Source organism: Sciurus vulgaris (assembly GCF_902686455.1).
Source record: "Sciurus vulgaris genome assembly, chromosome: 16".
Taxonomy (NCBI): Eukaryota; Metazoa; Chordata; class Mammalia; order Rodentia; family Sciuridae; genus Sciurus; species Sciurus vulgaris.
This window is the reverse complement of record NC_136477.1, coordinates 40403191-40427534: the sequence shown is the minus strand read 5'-3', so window position 1 is coordinate 40427534 and position 24344 is coordinate 40403191. Positions and strand designations below refer to the sequence as shown.

At 34.9% G+C, this 24344-nt stretch overlaps 1 protein-coding gene and 1 long non-coding RNA gene across 3 annotated transcripts in view; one reads left to right on the top strand and one right to left on the bottom strand.

The window, feature by feature from the left end:
* UBE2E2 (ubiquitin conjugating enzyme E2 E2) overlaps window positions 1-24344 on the top strand; it is a 301893-nt gene that overhangs the window by 166113 nt on the left and 111436 nt on the right. The window lies entirely within an intron of this gene.
* Window positions 8635-20240, bottom strand: LOC306646787. The gene is made up of 2 exons (XR_013759971.1): window positions 11745-20240; window positions 8635-11712 (listed from the first exon to the last, which is right to left on the bottom strand). It is a non-coding gene; the product is annotated as an uncharacterized lncRNA (long non-coding RNA).

Here is a 24344-nt window from a genome sequence, read left to right as displayed (position 1 = left end):
AGAAATTTGACATCTTTTTGCTAAATCAGTAACAAAACAAGAATGTTCCCTTTTACCACTCCTTTATAACATTATACTAGAATTCCTAGCTAATACAGTAAGACAGAAAAGGAAATAAAAGAAACATTAATATTGAAGGCAGAAGTAAAATTTGCTTACAGGTGATATGATTGTATATGTAGAAAATCTGAATGAAGAAAAGAACCCAGAACTAATAAGCAATTGTAGAAAGTTGGGGGATACAAAATTTGTAAACATACATTGCTTTCTATATACCGGCAAAGAAATACGAAATTTAAACTTAAAACATAGCACTATTTACTTTACTATCCTAAAAATTTAAATCTTTAGGTATAAATTTCACAAAATATATTTATATAAGGCAAAACTACAAAACTCTGATTTTAAAAAATCAAAAAGGAACTAAATAGATACTCCCTGTTCATGAATAGGAGGACCCACTATCACCAAGGTATCAGTTTTTCTTAAATTTACCTATAATATTCAACAGAATCCCAATCTAAACTCCAGCAAATTATTTTGTGGTTATTAACAAATTTATTCTAGGTCTTCCTCTTGTAGATTTGTTATCAAGCAACACAGTGAATAAATACCCTTTTGTTAGTTTTCAGTGAGAAGTTTTCATGACTTCAGTGATAAAGTGGAATCTTCCTAGAGAACACATTCATAAAGGACAGTAATAAGAATTCATCCTGTAAAGGGTAGGATTTGAGACTGACTCTTTGAATGAAGCATCTGTATAGTGCTTAAGAATATAGATTCTCGGTGCAGGCTTCCTGAATTTAAATCTTATCTCTTCCACCTTCTAGCTATGACCCAGGCAAGTTATTTAATCTTAACCTCTTTGCCTTGGTCCTGATGTGTCATGTGGTGATAATAAAAATATCAACCTCATGGTATTATTAGTGAAGGAAAAAGTTTCATTTGTATAAAAAGGTTTTAGAATAGCATCTGGCTAACATTAGGTGCTTAAATTGTTGTTGGTAGTGTTTACTTTATATAGTTCACAGTTTACAAGAGTCATCAAAATCAACAGGTAATTTTTGAAATGCTATGCCATTGTCAGAGAATTGACTGAGTGGGTATAAATTTGGCCAGTACATCTTAACAAATGTATAGGTAATTCTGCTGTACTTGGAGAAACTACAGGAATAGAGAGTCATTGGAGGCTGTTCAGCAGTGAAGCGAGACAGGACAAGTGATCTCTTGAGAAAGAAAGAAAATCTGTTGGATGTCTTTAGAGAGAAGTGGAAGTTGGAGATTAGAAATTAAAAGTCTTTGGAGTAGGGGCTTGAAATATGGCAGAGAAATTTTTGTCAAGCTTTGGCGTAAAAAAAAAAAACACTTTGAGATGTTGAGCCTGTATGACTCAGAGTGATGGTACTGTTGAAAGAACAAAGGTCAGTTAGGTGAATCAGTTTGCTGCTGGTTTGTTTTGTTTAATATGATTGAGGGCCAGTTTTATACCCAGTGACCTGTTTAACGATGTTCATCCCAAGGTTTCTTCTGGACGAGAGTCAGAGAAGCAGAGGCTGCCTAAAGGATGATTGCTACCAGTCAGGCTTGTTTCTCAGCTAAACTCACATAACAAGGATTCTCCATTTAGAGTGTCTGAGGCACTGACATTGAGGTTGCAACCCTTGAAATTCTATATCACTGCATCATTTGTTTATGTCTACTGGCATTATAACTTTCCATTGTTTGCCATTTTCTTGTTTTTAATCTTACTATTTATTGTAGAATCAGACTTTTAGTTTTGTTTCCTTTCTTTTTTGTTTTTTTGGAGGTGCTGGGGATTTAAACCCAAGGCCTCGTGCTTGCAAGGCAAGCACTCTACCAACTGAGCTATCTCCTCAGCCCTAGTTTTGTTTCCTTTCAAGGCTAAGTTAGAACTCTAAGTTCTATCCAGGAAACCTTTCTTCTTAGTTTCTACTATTGTATATAATCATGTGATAAACATACTACTGCTTTATTTATTTAAAATCTATTTAGAGACTTTGCAGTAAGCTACTGCTGTTATGCTTTTTTTATGTTGTATGTAGCATGTGGGCATTATTGATGAGTTGTGGAGACCAAAAAACTCCTGGCATGTCCATTTATTCTTAATGAAGAAATATCATCATTTAAATATTTTAACTTTTATATCCATATTTCATATTCTCACATAAGATGTCAAATCCACTTTTTCTATTTCTTTAGAAAATGTATTTTTTTCTCCAGATTATTGTTCCTATTTCTCCTTCATCTGTCCTTGCCATCACAAATAAATTACCACAAGAATAAATCTTTTCTTGGGTAAAAAGAGAAATGAAATATCTACTTAATAAAACTTTTTTAAAAAAATCCCTTGATGTCTGATAAAAAATCTAAATTTTTTTTAATAAGAAGAAAAATCCCTGGACACATAGTTTTTGAATCATCCATTAAGTTTATAGCTGAATTCCAAGTATTCAAAGATGTTTTAATATATTAGCCAACATTTTTACATCCTGTAAGAATTAACTCCAGGGGTTGGGAATTAGTTCATTGGCAGAGCTCTTGCCTAGCACATGTAAGATCTTGGCTTCAATCTTTACCCTGGGATTGGAGAACCAAAAATTAAATCCATTGTATAAACATTGGGAGAAGGATGTTTATTATAGCCTTGTGAATTAATTAGAGAGTGTAACATAGTTTTAGGAACTTGTGAGGCATTGTAAAAGCAATTTGTGAACACTATCCACTTTTTCTTTCACTACCTCAATGGAGTTGGATTTTCTTTAAAAGAAAGTACTATATAACAGTATTTTTTTAAATTATTACTACCATCAATAGCAATGGGCATATGAACAAAGGCAGTAGTCTCTGCCTAGTTTTCCAGAAACTCTAGCTCCTCACAGTCTATTGCCAGAGACAGAGAGTACATATATTTGAGGAGCTCTTTGAGTGACACTAATATTTGCCTACGAAGAACAGTTTTGTTTTTTTTTTTTTTTTCTTAATTTGGAGTCATACCTCTAAATTAACCTGCTCAGTCATTTTATGAGTCAGTGCATATTCAACTTGGGTAAGTTTATAAAATTTAAGGTGAGTTTCACAACAGTTCCACCTCTCCCTTTTCTTTTCTTTCCTCAGCCCTTTCTCACCTTCCATCCCCAGTCTTCCACTTCTTCTAAACTGTAGTCAGGTATTTGAACTATAGGGAATAAGAGTCTGAGGAGATGTGAGTCAGGGAAAAACCACAAGGAAGAAAGTAATCAGTTTTTAAATTGTTTAAACTATTCTTTGTTTTTGTTTGTTTCATTTTTCAGTCATTGTTTTTTAAGCCATGGAACCCTTTGGTCAAGCAAAATTTGATCCAGGATTCTAGAACATCTAAAAGGTGGGCTGTTCTATTTGCAGGGATACAAAGCTGAGCCCTCCTCACTAAAAGACTTCCTGCTGTTCTGAGTAAGAATAGGGGGTGTAGAGGAGGCTTTTATATAACTTATGGCAACATCCTTTAAAAATCATTGTTCTTACTGAAGATTCATGCTGTCACAACACATTATTTTGAGTCCAACATAGAAGAAGGCTTATCACGAATTTCTATGGTAATTCATAAGAAGAAATTAGTAATTTTGTTTGCAAGCTTAATATATGCAAGGTGTTAGAAAGCATAACTTTAAATAGATTTCAAAAATCAAATTACCAAACTTAGTTGACTTTTCTTATTTTCCTTTTAAGATTGTCCATTTTCTAAAGAAAGGCTGTGATGGGCCTGGTCTTGGTGGTGGAAGACATCTGTCATCCCAATGACTCAGGGGGTTAAGGCAGGAGGATCACAAATTCCTGAAGGAGCTTCAGCCTTGAAGCTGGCCAGACCCTGTCTCAAATTTGAAAAAATAATAATAAAATAAAAGGACTAGGAATGTAGCTCAGTGTTGGAGCACCCCTGAGTTCAATAACCAGTAAACTCCCCTTTCCCAAAAAAAGAAAGGAAGAATGTAGTTGCCAATTTTTGTTGCTTTTGGGAAATGGGATAAGTACTATGGATCTCAGTGATTTAAAATTTTCTGATGCTTCTTAAGCTGTGGTCATACCAGCTGTTGACTTTCTTGTCCTTTTCATAGATTACATAATACATTTAGTACAGCACTCTTACAAGTTGCATAATGATGTTTATAGATTTATAATCATTTGATATATCTTTAAATTTCTTCTTTTAAAATATAAAATAGAGCTTTGCAATAACAATAAAATAATATAAAAAATTTGTGTTTGAAAAACACTTTATTTGCTTTATTAACTGCTTTGTATAGAAATACCATTCTGTTCTCAATATCCATTTGAATTACTAATTATAGCAAGCTGTAGGTCTGGGGCCTGAGTTTGATTTCTTTATTATCATAGTGATGACATTTGCAGAAGTGTGATTTTATGAGTGGAAATAAAACTTCAGTAGAGTTTCAGATTAGTCCAAAATATTTTCAGTTAGAATGTGGCCAAGTAGCCTATATACTGTAATACAAGCTGAAAAATAGTAATCAAAAGATTACTATGTAAGATCACTAAATAAGCTGTCTTAAATACCTCATATAAAACCATCTTTAAATCTAATAATTTAACTGAAAAGCATGTAGGCAAACCCTACTAATTATTATCACCTGGTAACATACAGTTTCTCTTCCCAAAGTTTTAAATGTTCTGCAGCTATAGTAAGAAATCAGTTTTTTCATAATTTCTGTAAAGTATTCCCTGCATCTTATCAAATATAGTAACTATATTATAAGCAGTGTCAAATTGTGAAGTGGTATGTATAGAGGGAAATAAAACAGATTACTATAATTAAGAATAAATAGTTCCTTTTTAATTAATTAGCTAATGCTTTAATATTGTGATCTATAAAATGCCATAAAATACAAATTACTGTTTGTTTGAGCATCCTATATATTGTGTAGGCAAGAGGGGAATAAATGAAAAAGCCAAAAATTATAACATTATATAAATGTTTGAAATTTATTTCTAAAAATGATTATTTCATTTGGCTTAGATTTTAATATCAGGTGAGATGGTTTTTAGTTTTTAAATATTTGGAAGACATTTTATAAGTGATATGTGAATTATGTCTTCTTGTTGATAAAATGTGACTATGAATCTGTCCACAACTTTATAATGTTTTATTTTTTCCTTTAATGTCTCAGCAAGATGCTTGCATTTATTCTTTCCTAATTTAGTAGTAGTTCCACATTTTAACTATTTTATATTCAATGAAAATTTACTTTAGTGTATTTAAAAGTACCCTCCTCCTAGCTCTTTAGCGATGTGTTTGCACCATGGATTCATTTCCAAACAACAGTAGCACACAGATTTGTTTTCTGATACTTATTTTTTGTAGTTAATAATGAAATAAATAGATTTTATATAGTCTGTCCTTATATAAAGATATCATAATTTTTTGATAACATAAGAAGATTCTTGACTGTGCTGCATCTAAGTGTATTAAGCACCAAACTTGGCAGCTTTTGGTGCCTTTAACAGGTACTGTGTTCACATATGATAATGGAAGCAAAAAGTAGATCTGACTTTTCAGAGAGTTTTGCCAGATCTTTATTCATTCAGCAAATAATTAAAGAAATTCAGATTCTGTTCCAGCACTTGGGGATACCACAGTGTACAAAGTCTTGTTCTCATGAGCGTGTCTATAAATTGAGGTAGATTTATACAGGCTGTTTGCATCCTATTGGCCGTGATTAGCTGAGTATTCATTGAAGTGTTGAAAATATCATGCAATATTAGGAATTTTTAAAAACAGATTGTCTTTATGGTTTTTTGACTTTTTTTTTTTTTTAACACTAAGCCAAGTTTTGGATTAGTTTAATACTCCCAAGTTATTCAACCCAAGGGAAAGACAGATTTAACAGAATGAGAGTAAATGAAAAATCTGTCCCATTATTGAGGTTCTTTTGTAAATTTACAACTCTTGAGGAAAGCTAATTAACTGAAGTACATCATATCTTGCTTTTTTCCAAGATGAAAATACAGGAATACATATGAACTGGATGGTAAAAATGTTAAACCATCCTGTTTGTAAGGAGGGAGAAAAGGGACTTCCTTTTCTTTCTCATTTCTATTTAAAATAAATCCTCAATATTATATGTGAGCTTTTATAGTATATAGTGAAACCTTTTTTATTTGGACATACAAACATAAAGATTTCCAATAGTTTAAAGCTAATATACACTAAGTGAAGCTAATAGATGAACCATAATACTGATGGTTGCTTGAGCATAAGTTGATGCTTTTGAAACCAACTAATACACTTAACAATGACATGTGAACAGTAGGTGTTCTGCTTATTTTTATTACAAGCTTTATACTTGTACAATTTTCTTACATGTTTACAATAATCTACATTAAGGTAGTGCTTAAATGTTTATTAAATGTGGTAGCCAAAGAGCTATGTTTAAAAAGTACTTTAATCTCAAGGTGGTGTCCATTTACTTCCTGAGTAAACATAACCTGGATTATGGTTTTTCTTGAAGTTTTAAATAATATTTCAATATCAAATATGAAGAGAATAAAATTTGTATCTCCAAAATGATGGAATTGTGCATCAGTGCCTCTCAAGCAAAGTCTAAAGTTGAACAGGTTTTAGTACAAAAAAAGAAAAAAAAGAAACCTCCAAAGGTTGAGGAACTCATACTGCTTTCCACAGTGGTTGTACTAATTTACAGTCCCACCAACAGTGTAAAGGTGTTCATTTTTCTCCACATCCTTTCTAGCATTATTATTTGTTTTTATTTATTTATACATACATTCCTACCAGGGATTGAACTTGGTCGCTTAACCAGTGAACCCATATTTGTATTTGATTTAGAGACAGGGTCTCACTGAGCTGCCTAGCACCTCCCCATTGCTTTTGTGTGTGTGTGTGTGTTTGTGTGCTGGGGATTGAACCCAGGGCCTCGTGCTTGTGAGACAAGCGTTCTGAGCTATATCCCCAGCGCAGCGCATCCCCATTGCTGAGGCTGACATTGAACTCCTGCCTCAAGCTCCCAAGCTGCTGGGATTACAGACATGCTCTGTCACACCCGGCTGTTACTTGTGTTCTTGATGACTGCCATTCTGAATGTTGTGAGATGAAATCTCAGTGCATTTTTTATTCGCATTTCCCTAATTGCTAATGATGTTAAACATTTTTTAATGTATTTGATGACCATTTGTATTTCTTCTTTTGAGAAGTATCTGTTTAATTCATTTGTTCATTTATTAACTAGATTGTTTGGGTTTGTTGGGGTTTTTTTGGTATAAAGCATTTTTTTTTAGATTTTTAAAAATATATTCTAGATATAAATCTGCTGTCAGAAGAGTAGATAGTGAAGATTCTCTCCCTTTCTGTAGGTTCCCCCTTCACTTTCCTAATTGTTTCCTTTGCTGTGCAGAAGCTTTTAATTAAATATGATATCATCCCATTTATTAATTGTTGGCATTATTCTTGAGATTTAGGGGGTCCTATTGAGAAAGTTATGGACACTGTGCCTATATGCTGGATTATTGACCCTACATTTTCTTCTAGGAGTTGCATAGTTTCTGGTCTAATTCCTAGGTCTCTGATCCATTTTGAGTTAATTTTTGTGCAGGGTGAGAAAGAAAAGGGCCTAGTTTAATTCTTCTACATGTGGATAACCTCTTTTCCCAGCACCGTTTGTTTAAAAAACAAAAACAAAAACTGTCTTTTCTCCAATGTATGTTTTTGGCACCTTTGTCAAGGATCACATGACTATAGATGTATAGGTTTGTATGTGTCTGTTTTTATGCTAGTACCATGCAGGTTTTTGAAGTAACCAGTTTTTTTCATATGTTAACTTATTGAACAGATTTTATTGCTATAAACTGATGCATGATCTGCATATCCAGATTCATGAAATCAAAGTACTGTTCAACCAAATGTTCAGTATCTTGAAAGTAGTCTTGGTTTCATGTCTACTTACATTATTAGCCCAGAACTCATGTTATTTCTCCTTGTAGTTGTTTTTCTGGTGACTGAATTTAAGTTATTTGTAACAAATAACCCAGATGAGTTTTAAACTGAATCTGGTCAATTTCACATATCTCTCTACGTACTGTTTTAAACTCTGTTATCAATTTTAATTTTAGAGGTTTTAAATCACTAGTAATAGTTCTGATGATAGGCAAAAGTAATAGGATAAGGGTGGCATTAGTAGACTTAACCATGAGAATTGCACTGTACTACTAGACATGATAAACACAATAGTAACTGGTCCACACAATGTTTATACAATAATCTGTAAGGTGACTATTTTAAATCTTAGTTTACAGAATAAAAAGCCTAGAGATATAACTTATTTGGCTGAGGTCTGATTCACATATTCAAAAAGTGGCTCTTTTCATCTCTGTTAATTAGGGAAAGATTCTTGCCATACAGCCATAGGGCTAGCCAAATGCACCTGATGAGGTGGACAAGAGTTTAGTAGTCCTATATTCTTATACCTCAGGGAGAAAGACTCCACACACTCACAGGATCATATCAAAGTTATGCTTCAGAACAGAGTGAATAAGGATGTAGGAAGCAGATAGGCTGTGTAGTATTAAGAATGTGGGTGGACTGGGAATATAGCTCAGTTGGTAGAGTGCTTGCCTTGCAAGCACAAGGCCCTGGGTTCAATCCCCAGTACCGCCAAAAAAAAAAAAAAAAAGAGGGTGAGGTGTCCCTTCATCCCACAAAAGGATGTAATGGACTTGTTTGAATAATTACTACTCAAGGAGGAGCAACAATTGCCTCTGACCCCTTTGATAAAGATGGGTGTTTCTATGGTTTCTTTTTCTCTGGACCAGAGTAGGGAATAGAACTTGGGCAAGGTCATTAAGGCCTTACCAGTTTAACCAGGTGTCAGGAAGCACATGATTTTAAATGTGAATTTTAGGTTTTATACCACATTGTCTAAAATGGGATTCTAATTATGGATTTTCTGACTCCAGTACCTGTGTTCATCCACTTTTCATGGTGTATCTTTTTCTGGGATGACATCTTAACATTTTAATAGTAACTGAGTATTTTTGTTTCATGGGCATTTTTTAGTCTGGTTTCCTTCAGAATTCATACACTGTAGCATCTGTTGTATTCTCATAAAAAAAACAAGAGCATTCTCATTTGGAAGGTATGTTATTCATTATTCTGTTGCTGTGAAAAAATACCTGAGAAAGTCAGCCCAAAGGAGGGAAAATTTCTTCTGGCTCACAGTTCACAGATTTCAGTTCATTGTTGCTTGACCCCATTGCTGTGGGCTTGTGTTGAGGCAGAATGTCATGCTGTGGATCACCAGTTGAAGCTTCTCATTCATGCAGCCCATTAGCCACAGAGAGAGAGGAGCGGGTAGGGCAGGGGAGCCAGGAACATGATATATCCATCAAGGACAAGCTTTCAATGACCTACCTCTTCATATTAGCCCCACCTTTTAACGTTTCCATCCACCTCCCTGTAGTGCCACCAGCTGGGGACCACATTTTCAATACATGAGCCTTTGGGGATTTTCCAGATCCAAACTATAACAGAAGATAATTTAAGAACTTTTTTTTTTTTTTTCCATTTTAGAGGAAAGAAGTATGTCCTAATTATATCTTGATTTAACTTTCTTCCACACAGAATTGGTTTTTTTTTTTTTTTTTTAACAGATTCTGTCTTCCCTTCCCCAAATCTTGTTTCCCCATGTTATTTTTATTAGAACTTTTTTACTTCCTCTTCACAGCCATACCATAAGCTGTAATGCTCCTCTGGCTCTACAATTGCATCTCCTATATTATACCTTTCCCACTACTCCTGCACAGAATCACACTCACCTTGTCTTCCATCTTGATTCGGAAATACTTCACAGAGTACTTGTATAATACTGTGGACTGGAGGCTACACAAGATGCTCAAAAAATAGGAGATGGTTTCTGCCATTGACACTCTTACTCTGGTAAACAGAAAGAAGGATTGTGTAATATAGGTTAAATCAATACACAAGATCCCATACTGCTCCTTCAGACCCACAAGGCTATCCATGAGCTGACTTTCACATGCTTCTGCCGCCCCCTTTTCTGCTACTTTTATTCACTTTCAGTAGGTTCTGACCACACATTGGCCTTCTTTCTAAGTTCTAAAATACACCAGGTTTTTCATCTCTCAGGGCCTTTCTCCTTGGCATAGAGCACCCTTCCTTTCATGTCTTGCTCCTTCTCTTCTTCCAGGTCTCATTACATGTGTTAAATTGGAAGAGATCTGAATTAAAAGGGACAAGTGTTCTCAAATAAGTGACAGGTGCTTTTCTATTTGTGTAGTTATAAGCTTTCATATTAGATGGTACTAAGTAAATTTTATGGTATTTTCAAAGTAAATTGATGACAAGCGGCCATTGAGCTCTTAGTCAGATATTAAAATTTTAAAGCATTTAAAATTTTCCTTTTTACTTTATGTGTGACAAACTTGACATAGTCTTAAAATGTTTTACTAAATTAGGTATTGCAGCATATGGCCCAATCTGTATATTAATAGAAAAGAAATGTTTATTATAGTTCATAAATTTAAATATTGGTTTCAAACCATGAAAGAATCCAAATGTAGGTGTATGCTTGAACGGTTTGTCACCATAGGTACAAATTTTCTAATAACAATAGCAGTATTCTTAGAGCTGGGGTTGTGGCTCAGTGGAAGAGAACTTGCCTAGCATGTGTGAGGCACTGGGTTTGATCCTCAACACCACATAGAAATAAATAAAATAAAGGTCCATTGACAACTAAAAAAAAAAAAAAAACAATAGCAGTATTCTTGTAAGGTTAATGCCTTCTTTCCAGGCATATTTGAATACTCACCACACCACATACTGGTTAACTATTATTGTCTTTATAGTAAGGAAGACATGAATATCATTATATTTGCCCCCAAATAAAGCATTAGACTATTTTCCTAACAAGGTAATCTGAAATTACAAAATTCAGACTAGGAACTTAGTTACTATGAATAGGTTGATCAAGAGAGATATTTCCTATTCCTTGATATTGAGTTTGTGATATCTTGTTTTGATGTGAATTTCAAAAGCTATTGTTTATATAGGGTACTTCTCTGGATCACATGATGGTGTATCCCCATGCACATTTCTCATGTGTACTGCAAAAGTATGGCCAAATTCCTCTCTAATTGGTCAACACAGATTGTTAGGGGGCAGTTGCCAGGAACCCAAGGACTAGAGGGGGACAGAGAGTTTTTTATAGACCTATTCAGGAGATGCTTCCTAACTCAAATCCCTCTAAGTCTGAATGATGGAATTGTTCTGGAAATGCTCATGGATGTATGTTTGGATTAAGGTGGATGTTGGAAATGGAGTTAGAATGCCAACTGCCCAAAGCCTCTAAGAACCTAAGAGATTGTCAGAGGGAGTCTCAGAAGACCTGGAATGTATCATACATACTTTCTCAATGAATGCTATCCAGCCTACCTTCTAGCAGCTGTCTCTACCTACCCCCCTACGGCACCCCCTCCCTCCCGAGTTTGGAACCCCCATTAATTACACCAGCTTTTGAAAATGGAAAAATAGATATATTTTTATGTTAATGTGTTTAAGTGGATAAATAGCTTAAGCCAAAATGCATTGCCTCTCACTCCATGCCCCAGTCCAGATGTGTAACTAAAGTACCACAGCACTCTCAGTGATGAACCCATTTTATGCTTAGCCTACATAGATTGAGCTTCCTTGGCTATGTAACATACCTAATATCAACAATTGATCTAAAAGAATCACCAGTGGAACCAAAGACACTGTATCTATTAATTGTAGACATTCTTATTTTTTTCTATAATTGCCTAATCAGATATAAAAAGTATTGACTGCTTTTTAGCTCCATGTTAACATTTCTACCTCAAAGTCTATATAGACCCAAGTTCATACTTTGTGAAATCTTTGAGCATCAAAAGAGAAAATTGTTTCTTGACAGAAAGGATGTGGTCACAGATCATGCCAGCCAAATAAATCTGCCAGTGCTTTGAAATATAGAGCTGTTGGGTGAGATCCTGAGATAAAGGATTAAAGTAAGATCAACCTAAATGTTTCAGTCTGGTTAATTTGTATGCTGCTTAAAATTTTTACTTTTACAAGAAAAGTTTTCAGATATAAAATACCATGAAGGTCTGACTTATTGTTTGACTTGGCTTAAAAGATAACAATAGTAATTTAAAAAGGTGTCCTGAAGATATTTCCTTCTGTTCCATCCTTGCAAATTTTATTTCTTGCTCTTCCTAGTTAGAATCCCCTCTTGACTCCCAGCAGTATAGCTGAATATTTAAATCCTGAGACTTGTTTATTGTTAGGCAGATTAGTTTTCTGCTGAAGCAAACTTAGGAAATTACCTAGAGACAATTTTAAAAATCCCCTACCACTGACATTTTAGTTAAAATTCTAAGGAGAGAATGTGCTGACCGGATACTAAGTTCTAGTTAAAAAGTGCTGGGGTTTAGGCTGAATTTTAAACCATTGAAGTCATTTGATCTAGTGTTGCATCATTCGGGCATTCTGAAGCCTCAGATGAGAACTCATAACAACTCTGGTGTTGGCAGGCAGCTGTTGGGCTTGTCAAATGAATTAGAATTATTGGAATACTGCCTAATTGATCAAGGATGGAAGAGTCGAGGAAGGAAAACTTCATAAATGGAGACTATTCCACCTTCTTTAAGTAGGGATCAAATTGGCCCAGTTGTTGAAAAGAAGCACAAACTGGTTCATTACAGGAGCCACTGACTTGTTCTAATGTTCATGTGGCTGGGGAAGGCTCCCAGCATTGCACTGATTCTCTTGGATTTTACTGGTAGCATATTCATCATAGTTTTTTACTATTACTTTTGAAAGGCAATTTTAAATTATATAATATTTGAGGCAATATTCTGAGCTAAAGATTTTAAATATGTTTTTAATTACTAACAGCAGTGGCAGAAAACACTTGGGAACTTTTGAAACAAATTTACTGTTGTTGTGATACTTAGGTTCAAGAACATTACATATTTATTTAAGTACATTGAGAATGTGATCAGACATTGATTTGTGATTTAAATTGACATTCCCAGGGTTCCTATGAGTAGTTTTAAGTTTAGATTTTAGTCCCAGACTTTTATATTAATTTAAATTGGGTCGAAGTGTTGCCTTTGTAATGCATGCTACACAAATAAAAACCTGTCTGGGAGCAAAGAACATGAGTGCATTTTAAAAATAAAGACAGAGTATTGTTACACTCATCAAACATTAGTAACAATCGGACTAGGAATATTGACTGAAAGGGACAGAAAATCAGGCAGAACAAATTTTGTCATTAACACTGAATTAAAGAGACATTTTAATAAATTGAGGAATACTAAAACATCATCAGTTGTGGAACTTTTTTTTTTTTTTTTAATAAAGTTCCACAACTGATGGTTAAATAGAAATTAATCAATACTGCTACCACAAAAGGTCTGTGTGACTTCTTATAACACAGAATGGCATCATTCCTTACTTTTTAGCCCAGTGATAAATTCTAAGTATTAAGGAAGATTTGTTTCCTGATCTTAGCTAAGTATTCGTAAAAACATATGAAGCATGTTTATGTATACTTACATTTTCCTGTGTTTAAGAAGAAAGTCTTAATATGAAGTGTAATTTTATTAATATTATTATACTAAATTAAATATAATTTATACTAAATTAAAGTACTTTAGGGCACTGAGCTTTCTATGTGTGTATGTGGATTTTTTTCTCCTTATAAAAACTTGTTTTATGAGTCTAATTTTTTTTTTTACATTACAAGCTTTTTTTTAACTGAAAAGAAATCTTCACAAGGTAGAATTTTGTAAAATAATAACTTAGCAAGCCTGATCATCTTCTCCTCATTCTACATCCACTACCAGTTTGTTTTCCAGAGAGGCTCAGATAAGTGGATCTGGTCAGTGGTTACTGATTCCTTCACTCTTGCATAGTTCTGCCTGGGGTTTCCCTCAGAGGAATGCTCTTTGAAAAAGTGTTTGTCTGCAACACTTACATTTGCATATTATTTAATTTTGTTTGATAATACATCACATCAAATACCCATAGCAGTCAGGATCAAACCAAATTCATTAATTAAAAAGCAGCAATTCATTAGATATGCATTACTTGTATGCCCTATTAAATTCCTTCAGAATAACAACTCTTCAGTTTTCCACTTACTTCTGTCCACTCTACAATCTTCCTTTCTGGCCATTTTCTTCCTTGTAGGCGTTAATACATGAAGTAATAGTTTCTTTTCTTTTCTCATTCTCTCTCTCTCTCTGCCTGAATGTTCTTATCTCTGCCTTTGGTTTTACTTACCGCCTCTGAACTTCAAAGAAATAACTTCTTTCATATAATAAAGACACCACAGATCATTAGGTCTGTCTTCACTCTGGCTTCCCAGAAAGTAGAGCTTGAAGCAGAGGGCCATGTGTTGTTAACTTTGTTAGGCAATGCATTCCAGCAAGTAGAATGAGGGATACAGAAAACATAGTTTTATAGGGGGAAAGCTAATGCATGGATAAGCTGTTGAGAAATCATATTAACTCTCTTAAGACTATGTACTGTGAGGGGAGAATGGAGGAAAATTTTTGCCACTAGTTTCTGTTTCTCATTGGTCAGAGATTCACTCTATAGTATATTAGTCACTCCATAACCCCCAGAAAGCTCATGGAGTGTTGTGCAAGTGGGGATGCAAAGCAGCCTCAACATAGATACACTAGAGTGAGAAGCACATCATAAGTCAGGGTACTATCAGGTTGAAGTTGTGTACTATCAGGTTATACTTATGTAAAGTTAGTGCTGATGAGACAGATGAAATAAGACACAAGTGAGGATGAGAGGATCTGATGTAATATATAAAAGGTGTCCCCTATAATATAGCCCTTTGCCACTCTGATCCATTTATGCCCTGCATTGTACCTTAGTAGCAAAGGTATTGGGAACTGAAAACCAAATCCATATCCAGAGCAGGTATTCTGTAAAGACAAAAACCATTGTGGCTACACTGCCACTCCCACCACAATGTAACTAACCTTACCTGGAGTGATCAATCCCCAGTAAAGATACCATATCAGGGGCCTGACATCACTCTCCCTTGTTGGCAGATTAGGCATTTAGCAATAGTTTTTTCAGTGAAAGGAAGCAGTTATGGTCCCATTGTGTCACCTCTGGTGGCCTAAATGGGAAGCGGGCTAACAGCCATAGGATGAGTCCTTCTGTCCACCTCATTGTTGACATCAGATAACACCCATTTACATTTTGGTGCATACTTCCTGGTGGGCATTAATGTAAGACACAAAAATGCACCTGATTTGCACCCAGTCCATCTTTCCCAGACTTACTTATCACTTTATCTTTCATGGTTATTTTTTAGGCTTCATATACAACAGCCAGACCATTCACTAGTGCCCATGTGTCAGGGCATAACTGTAGCACAGGGCATTTCTCTCTCCATTTGAAATGAATGACAAAGTATACTGCTCCAGTTGTTCTTACCTGCCATACTTCCTTTACCAGTCTTTTACATGTACTCCTAAATATGCCTGTAGTGCAGCAGCAGTTCATTTTTTGGCTAGATTTGAATTTCTGTTTTAGTTGATCATGAAAAAAAAAAGGCATTAGTGATTGGGGATTCTGGGTTATGTGTAATGTAATTTAGTCATGCTTTCTGAAGGTACTTGTGCCTAATACCAAAGGTGCCATTTCTATTATATAGCAGGGTGATTCTTTGCCCATCTAACTTTGACTTAACAGATACTTAAAAATCAGTAGTTTGTTCACTTATAGTCAGGCATGCAGGCTCTAGTTAGGCCCTGTAACATATCGGAAGCTGGTTTTTTTTTGTTTGTTTTTTTGTTTGTTTTTATTTTTGTTTTTTAGTGTAATTATTCTCTGCTGCAGAATCCCAGAAATATTCTTTGTAATTTCTCTTTTTGGTACTTGACAGAGATTCCAGAACATGTTTATCCATTAAGGATTGGTTCTGTACCATCAGATGGACTGATCACATATGCCTAATAGTCTGAACCTACTCAGAGTCTTCTCTGTTGTTGTGGGTCATCCTTCCAAGTCTCTGACAAATGGGTACAAAACTGTATTTTAAAGTAAGGAATATGCAGCCTCCAAACTTGAAAGAAGCCTATCTTTTTTTAAACAGTAGATGTTGAGAGATGCAACAACTTGTTCTTTACCTTAGAATGTTCTCAGCATGTCTCAGAATCCTGGACTCCTTAAAAACTTAAGCAGTATGCCATGCACCTTAATTTTTGTGAGGTGTCTTCTGTTTGTGTGTTCACTGGGCCATCTGTGCTTTCCATTTCTTGCTCATCTGATCCAGTTGGTGTGCTGTCATCAGTATAGTAGTATGTGAAGATGATCCAGGCTGATTGAATTTTGAAGCTCAGGAGAATTGACTTTATTCTGGGGCACGGTATTATGTTGTCCCTGCCATTGTGAAGATAATCTACTTTTAATACTCCCCACAGATAGAGACTGAGAAATACTATCGCCACATCAATAGCTAAGCATCAAATGCCAAGGGCTATTTTATAATGCCATGACAACTGCAATTGGGCCTTCCACTAGTTTCAGATTATAGTGATCCATTATCCACATATTTTTTTTCTGTTGGGCCATGCAACATATAAAAAGAAGCTATAATAAGAACTGCCATACTTTTGCATCTTTAAGTCTTTGATAGTGGTGCTAACATCTCTGCATTTCTTTGTAGTATATAGTCTTGTTTTGATTTAGTGTCTTGATGGAGAATAGAGTAGTGGGGGAAAGTTTCAGGAGCTTATATTTAGCCCTGCTTTGAAAAATGATACCTATTTCCCATGTCAGAGAGCTGGTGTGAAGGTTATACACATGAATACTGGGGAAATAACTCCAAGATATCTTAAGTCTATAGATGCTTTGCACCCATTGTAAGAGAGATTTCTCCTATAGCTTCATGAATCATATGGCCTGAGTAAACCCTCACTCTGCCCAGAGAAACATGATAGCAGTTCAGGTACCCCCATATTGGTGTAATTTGGCGTCCAATTGTAGTAATGCTCAAAAAGCCTGGGTTTTTCTTTTTCCTGGGACACAGTTATCAATGCAGAACAGTTGTTTACTCATTCTCTTTCCTTACACAGGCTTTTCCCCGCTGTATGACCCATTCATTCCTCTGTGATTTCAGGAGTTATATGGTTTTCCTCACCAGGGCAAATCAGAAATGTTATTGCACTAAATGTCTTTTTCTTAATGCTATTTATAGCAATCATTGTTTTGTATTGTTTTGTTTAGAACCTTTTTAATTCATCATTTAGCCAATGGAGGTGGTGAGCTGGTGCCAACACAAGCTGAGATAGCCTATAAAGGCCTACCTTATAACAACTCAACAGGCAGGGGAGAAAACAGACATGGGGACTGAATTCTTTTCAGAGAAGACCAAGCATGTGTTTATATATTTGCACCTCATTAAGAAATGCCTGGCAGCTAGGTGTTGTGGCACATGCATAGTCCCAGCTACTTGGGAAGCTAAGGCAGGAGGATCACTTGAGGCCACCAGTTCAGAACACCTGTGCAATCTTGCAAGACAAAAACAAAAACTGGTACCACACCACCACCACAAACATAGAGCATGTAGAAATCAAAGGAAGCTCTCTACATATATCACCTATACAGTCCTCCTCTCCTGTAGCCATAAACAAGCTCTTCCTTTTGGCAGGGGAAGAGGGTGATCATTGTGCAGACTTAAATGATCTCACCATTTATTTACTTTAAAGATGATATAGCCTGTCAGAGTATCTAAAACATGTCCTGGGAAATAGGTGATGGTGATTCCCTTAAAGAGGGGTTTGCAGAACAATTATGCAGGGCTCTTTTAAGTACGTAATCCTGTTGTTTTCTCAGATAACTTTTGTACCTGGGTTCCCAAGAAGCCAGCAGGACTGCACTGAGTGTCCACAGATCTGAGGGAGATACCTCTCAGGAGACACTAAGAAGAGGTCAGGGAGACTGAAATCAACTGAAACACTCCATGCTGGTTCTGATCTGCTCCAGGTCATTCAGGAAACTGTAGAACTTGAGGCCCCATTAATTCTGTAAACAAATTTGCAGTTTAATGTCCTTTCTTAACTGCCAATTTTAATTGTTTAAAAAAAATTCTTCCCACTTTCTCCAATTTGCTATTCCGAGATGTCACTCCAAACTTCTCTCCATAATGATAAACTGGTTAATCATCAGGGTCTGACCCATTGACCATTGAGCAAGTGTAGGGGCATTCTGTTTCCACTTTGCAAGTGACTTTCTTATCACTAACACCCAGAATTAGGAAATCCATGTAGATCTGCTCAGCCATGAGACTCTTGAAGAAACCATTTGAAACCAGGAAGGAGGCTTTTCTTAGATGGCCAAGAGTGATCTCATTGGTGATTCCAAATTCAGACAGATGTGCCAAAAAATTTTTTCTATTGCCTTTGGGCTCAGGAAGTGGAAAGGCTCTTTTCTCTGAACTGAGAACTGTGAGATGGCATATCAGTGGAAGTGTTACCCCTGCTTATCACCCCAAGACTCCAAAGAGGAGAGGAGTTCATCCTTAGGGAGACGACATACCACCTTTCTCTAACGATTGTTTCTTTATATTAATTTTCTGTGGGTTAGTTAATGCTATTCTCCACATGAGTTCCCTGAATGTAGTGTCATTACCTGTTTTGTGCATTTCTATGCCTAACTTAGTACCTGGGTCACATATTAGTCAATTAATAACAATTTAAGAAACAAGGGATTAGATGATGAAGGGGAGAAACCATTTTACTCCAAAATCAGGATCCCTGTTTCTGTATCTCGTCTATTCTTAAAAAAAAAAACTGTATTTTCCACATTTTAACATTTCTAATATTAATCACTTTGGATCTTGTAGCCATTGCGACTTAATTATTATTGCCTGTGCATGCACAAAAAACTTTGGAAGGAAATACAACTAGCTTAGAAAAAAATTCGAGAGACATTGGTGGAGTAACATTTCAAGATATACTGCATCTAGCGTACTCCTTATCATACAGAGGACTATGTTTTGTGGAAAAACAGCTATCTCTGAGTTGAAAAGGAACTCAAGATTCAAAACAGTTGAATTCTGTGAGGAATATTAGTAATTTTATAACTCCCATTATTGTATGTGTGTGTGCTCAGAACTGACATATTATTAAATATCACTGTTAAGCTTATCAGGAGATCTCTTTCAGTAATAAAGTATAAGATTTTTATGTGATAAGAAGTCACTATTATAGTTTAATGTGCAAGATTTTTCTTAGTAATTCATAAAATAATGGCCCAACTTTTATGGCCAATGAAGTGTGGCACTATGAAGTTGTCCTTAGAGGCTTTGTTAACATAATATGGCCTTTTGTATGAATTAGAAAAAGGCATTTCTTTCTTTAAGCCAGAATAACTGTGTAGTTGCATGTAAAAGACAGGTGAGCAAAGCCCAAGCTAAATTTCAGCTCCTCTCCACCACGTGCTTCTGGGTAGAGGAAACTAGCACTTTTACATGTGGCAGCTTCAGCTATCCTTAAGGTAATGTAAGTTTTTGTAAAGAACAATTTTATCATAGAATTTGGAACAGAGCATTATTTATACTTCCAGACATCACTGTCCTGTATTTGAATATTAAGATTTGGAAAAAAGATTGTAGATAAACTTTGACAGTATAGCAAACTATCATATCGGTGTTCAGAGGAATACATATCTATTTGAAAAACCATTCTTCTTAATCTAAGGCAGTTTTTTCCTAATGGCTAAGCCTATTGTGAAGAAGTTTTTATCTGTGAATATCAGGGTGTTTCTGGGTAGACAGGAAGTCTAGCAGAATTTAATTTTGAATGAGTCTGTCCAGGTCAGTGACCTCATAATCTTTTCAGAATGAAACTCTGGCCACGAATCATTCCAGTCCCACCCTTAGGAACTCTGGTCAACTCCTGAAAGGCATGCCTGCCTTTGATGTTTAGTGTTTGATGTAGAACTTTATTTTTATGTCCTTGGCAGTATTTTTGTTTAACCATGTACTTTGGAACTACTTTTCACACTGTTAGTGTGAAACCAGCAAGCTTAATTTACCCATGTAATGGAGGTTTTTAATACAATTAGGAATAGTTTACTTAATTGATATTTTCTTATGTGTGGTTTAACGTTTAAGGATTCTGATAGGAAACTAATCAGGAGTCTTTTTTTTTTTTTTTTTTTTTTTTTAAATCAGGAGTCTTATTAGTGCCCATTGTAGAAACTTTTAAGTTGTAGCCTCAAGTACTTGGCCTCTAAATACCTTCTCTATGAAGTAAATTTCTCTTGTGAATTAAAAAGTTATATAATTTATATTCAAATCTGTCATCTAATCTTATGTAACATACATTTTCATGTTTATGATTCCTTTCTCTGTCCTTGCACCCTCATTGTGGTACAGAGAAATGAAGTTTATGATAACCTGACCTCTAAATTGCTGTCTGGAAGCATAATTACAAGAGATTAGAGGGGAAAGCTGCTACCCAAGAGATTGAGAGTAAATCAGGAAGATCCAGGATCTTTGCTACCTGGTGGGGAAAGTCATGTCTTTAGTTTCAGTACGCAACTCCTCCTATTTACTTCTTCCTGCATCTCCTCTCTTGGCAACCACAAACTTCAATTTTCTGCCTTTTCTTTGGTTTTTTAGAAATGTGATATCATCTATCATCCTGAAGTATCCAGAGTGTTCAAGTAAATTGGGTCTCTTATTTAACTGTCCAAAGACAGGCTATGGTATGCCATTTTAAAGTATATTGGCAGAAAGAGTTTAAACTGGAGGAATTTAGGATATCTGTTCTGGAGTTTCAGAATGTCAATAGGAATACACCTTTCATTTTATCTTGTAATTATGTGTGTTATCCCTAAAGCAATGAAAATGTTCATATCATAGAAGTAGAGAACATTTCATAAATGAAAAATTCATGGGGGATTTTTATTGTTAGCCACACTTTTAAATTTCAACAAACTGCTTACATGGATTTCATAAAATTTGTTTGAAAATAACAACAAATCCTTGTCTTTGTTGACCGTTTCATTACTGTTATTTAGTACCAAATTACAGAATGGTCAGAAATGAGTGGATGAATTCAAACATTCCCTTCTCATCTTTAGCTATAATTTAAAAGTTTGAATGGGGTGAGAATAGAAACAGTGAAAGTTTGTGAGGTTTTTGTTATATCTGATTATATTTGCTCTTTTCTCCACTGCCAATTACCAATAATTAAAAGGGAATTACTCTTATTTTTTATCCAGACTGGAAAAAAAAAAAATAGCTGGTTCTATTTAATCTTTTCAACATTTAAGTAAACCTAAGCTCTAATGACAGTTCCAGTAATGCTGCAGGGTATTTTTCCTGGGGGACTGAAGGGCCGGCCAAATCAGACATATATCATGGTTAATCAGTTTTAAAAGTTTATCTCATATGACTCTGTTTTGAATTAACTAAGTAATCCAGTAAGCAGTGTTTTTAATAGCTAAGTGGGTGAAAATTTCAAAGCTGGCTAACAGTGAAATTTCCCATTTTTCACTGGCAGGAACCCCAGCCCCGTAATGGGGAAGGTCCCACCAGTGTGAAGGCCCCACATGGGGACCCTTCCCCTAGTGAGGAAGTTTACCCCTGAAGAGGAGTCTTCCTGGCCACTGGGCCTACTGCTACCCTGCCACGTGAGTACAGCAATAGTTTTGAGTACCTCAGCAATTTTTCCACTTCTTGGTGGCCACACACCTGACAGAAGAACTGGCTGAGCTCTATTCCTTTTCACCTTCTTAAACATTTCAGAAAATAAATAAAAGCCTCCTCTTTATCCACTGCTTTTTTTTTTTTAAACAAGTTTAATAAAAATAAATTGTTTGGCTAAGAGGTTAGGACTGTTGGTTAAGACTCAGTTAAGTATGATTAGTGAAACAATCTATACCTATTTAGAGAAGTACTGTTCAATAGAACTTTATGCAGTGATGAAAATGTCCTATATCCATGCTTTTCAAAACAGTAATCACTAGCCAGTGTGACTACTTACTCAGCACTGCTGCAGAGGTATAACTGTAGTCCAATTGAAGAATGTCATTTTTATTTTATTTCTTTTTATTTTAACTCACCCATATGTGGCTAATAACTACTAACTTGGACAGTTTATGTCTACATTTAAAATTGCATGCATGAGATAATCAGCCTCTTTGAACATTCCTACCTAGGAGTGTTCTGCCTCTAAGCTACATCCCAGCCCTGTTTTGTGTGTGTGTGTGTGTGTGTTTTTTTTTTTTTTTTTTTTTTTTTTTTTTTTTTTTTTTTTTTTTGAGACACAGTCTTACTAAGTTACCAAAGCTGGCCTCAAATTTGTGAGTCTTCTGCTTTACCTTCCCTGAGTCTCTGGGATTACAGGTTTGCACAACTGCCCCCGGTTTTATTATCCCAGAAGAATTTGCCTTGTGTTATATTAATAATTATTAATATGATTTTCTAAGAGAAAGAAAATACATAAATTAAGAATTTTCATTTCAAAATTTATTCACCCAAATTAACCTATGTGGTTTTAATTACTTTATGATATTAAGAAAATTATTCAGTCTTAAAATTATGAAGTAATATTTATTTAAATATACTAGCTTTATTTTCTGCTTTATATGTTTTAATTTGTAACTTCAATATGTATATAGAAGTAATTACATATATTAAAATAACTCATTTTATTATTCCTTTTTAATGAGACTATAAAACATCCTACATTAGCACACTGTTGCATTGCTATTACTAAAACATTAAATTTAGTACTCATTAATTATAATATGGCATAATAAGTTTCAAAGTTTGGTTCTGGTAAGTGATTACAGAAATCCCAAATTAATTGAATTTTTAAGTTTACCTGCTGAGAGTAAATTTACTTTTACTATTCACTATCATTGAAAGTTGCTTACATGATAAAAACATTAATAAGGGAAGCCATATAGAGTATGTGCAACTCTTTATATTATCTTTGTAATTTTTCTGTAAATCTAAAACTATTCCAAATTTTAAAACTCATGTATGGTAAATATTGTCCTACCATCCATTTTTTTTCATTAAGATGGTTGTGTATGCATCTAAAATTAAAACTTTCAGATCACTAATAAAGACTTACATAAATCTTCTTGCATGACATCCTCAAAACACCCCTGAAATTTTTATAATTTTACAGATGAGGAAGCTGAGGCATGGATAAAGAATAATTTGAGCAGAGTTCCTCAGCTGGTGAGTGGAGGAACCAGGATTTGAATCCAGGGAATTTAGTTCTCAAGTCAGTGTTTCCAGTGACTATACTATGTTTCCTCCTAAGCAGCCTAATTATGTATTATAAGTTTGGTGTGTCTGCTATCACTGTAGAAGGACAAATTTTTCAGTGTAGGAAATCCAAGATAATCTGGTAGTCTGATATTAATTACTTTTATAACAAAAAACATGGAGGCATGCTTTATTTCTGTTGTAGTGACTCAGATTTTATTCTCATACAATGGTTAATTATTTTTGAGTGATGAATTGCTCATATTCTTGACAAGAAATGTCTGCGTTGGTGGGGTTTTAAAAAATAGTTTTTGTTTCCTGAAGATATTGGCCACCCAGGCACAGTGGCTCATGCCTTGTAAGTCCTATCTAGTTGTGCAGCTGAGACAGGAGGATCACAAGTTCAAAAGCAAGACGCTCTCTCAAGTGAAAAAAGGAGGGCAGGATGTAGCTCAATGGTAGAGTGCCCCTTGGTTCAATCTCTAGTACTAGGGGAAAAAAAAAAAAAAAGGCAGGGGCAGGGTGGGTAGTGGCCAAGAATGAAAAAGAGCAAGTATATATATAAAGGGTAGGGGAAAATGGATGTGATTTCTTTTCTCAAAAAGTAAATTTTTAAAGGACATAGAGCAATATGTGACTCACTTTTATTATTTTTGTATGTTGTTTTAACCGTATGCTAGTTAATGTTATTCTAACTAGACATTATAAATATTTGACTGTTAAAATTCAAATATTGGAAAATTTGTTGGTGAATTTTCAGCATTTCTCTGATGTGTTTTTCTTGTTTTTTGGAGGGTATATATTTGGCTGAAAATATGGAAGAAAATGATGGTATTAGTTGCATAGTTCAAAAATCATTGCAGTGGAATATGTTAGTTCATGTAGCCATTTAATGACTGTTATATATCCATGGGTGGATTCATATTTTCAATCTATAGCTGCTATATATATATGTTTAAGGTCATATATTCTCTTGTAACCAAGAGACATGATGAAAATACTTTTAAGAAAATC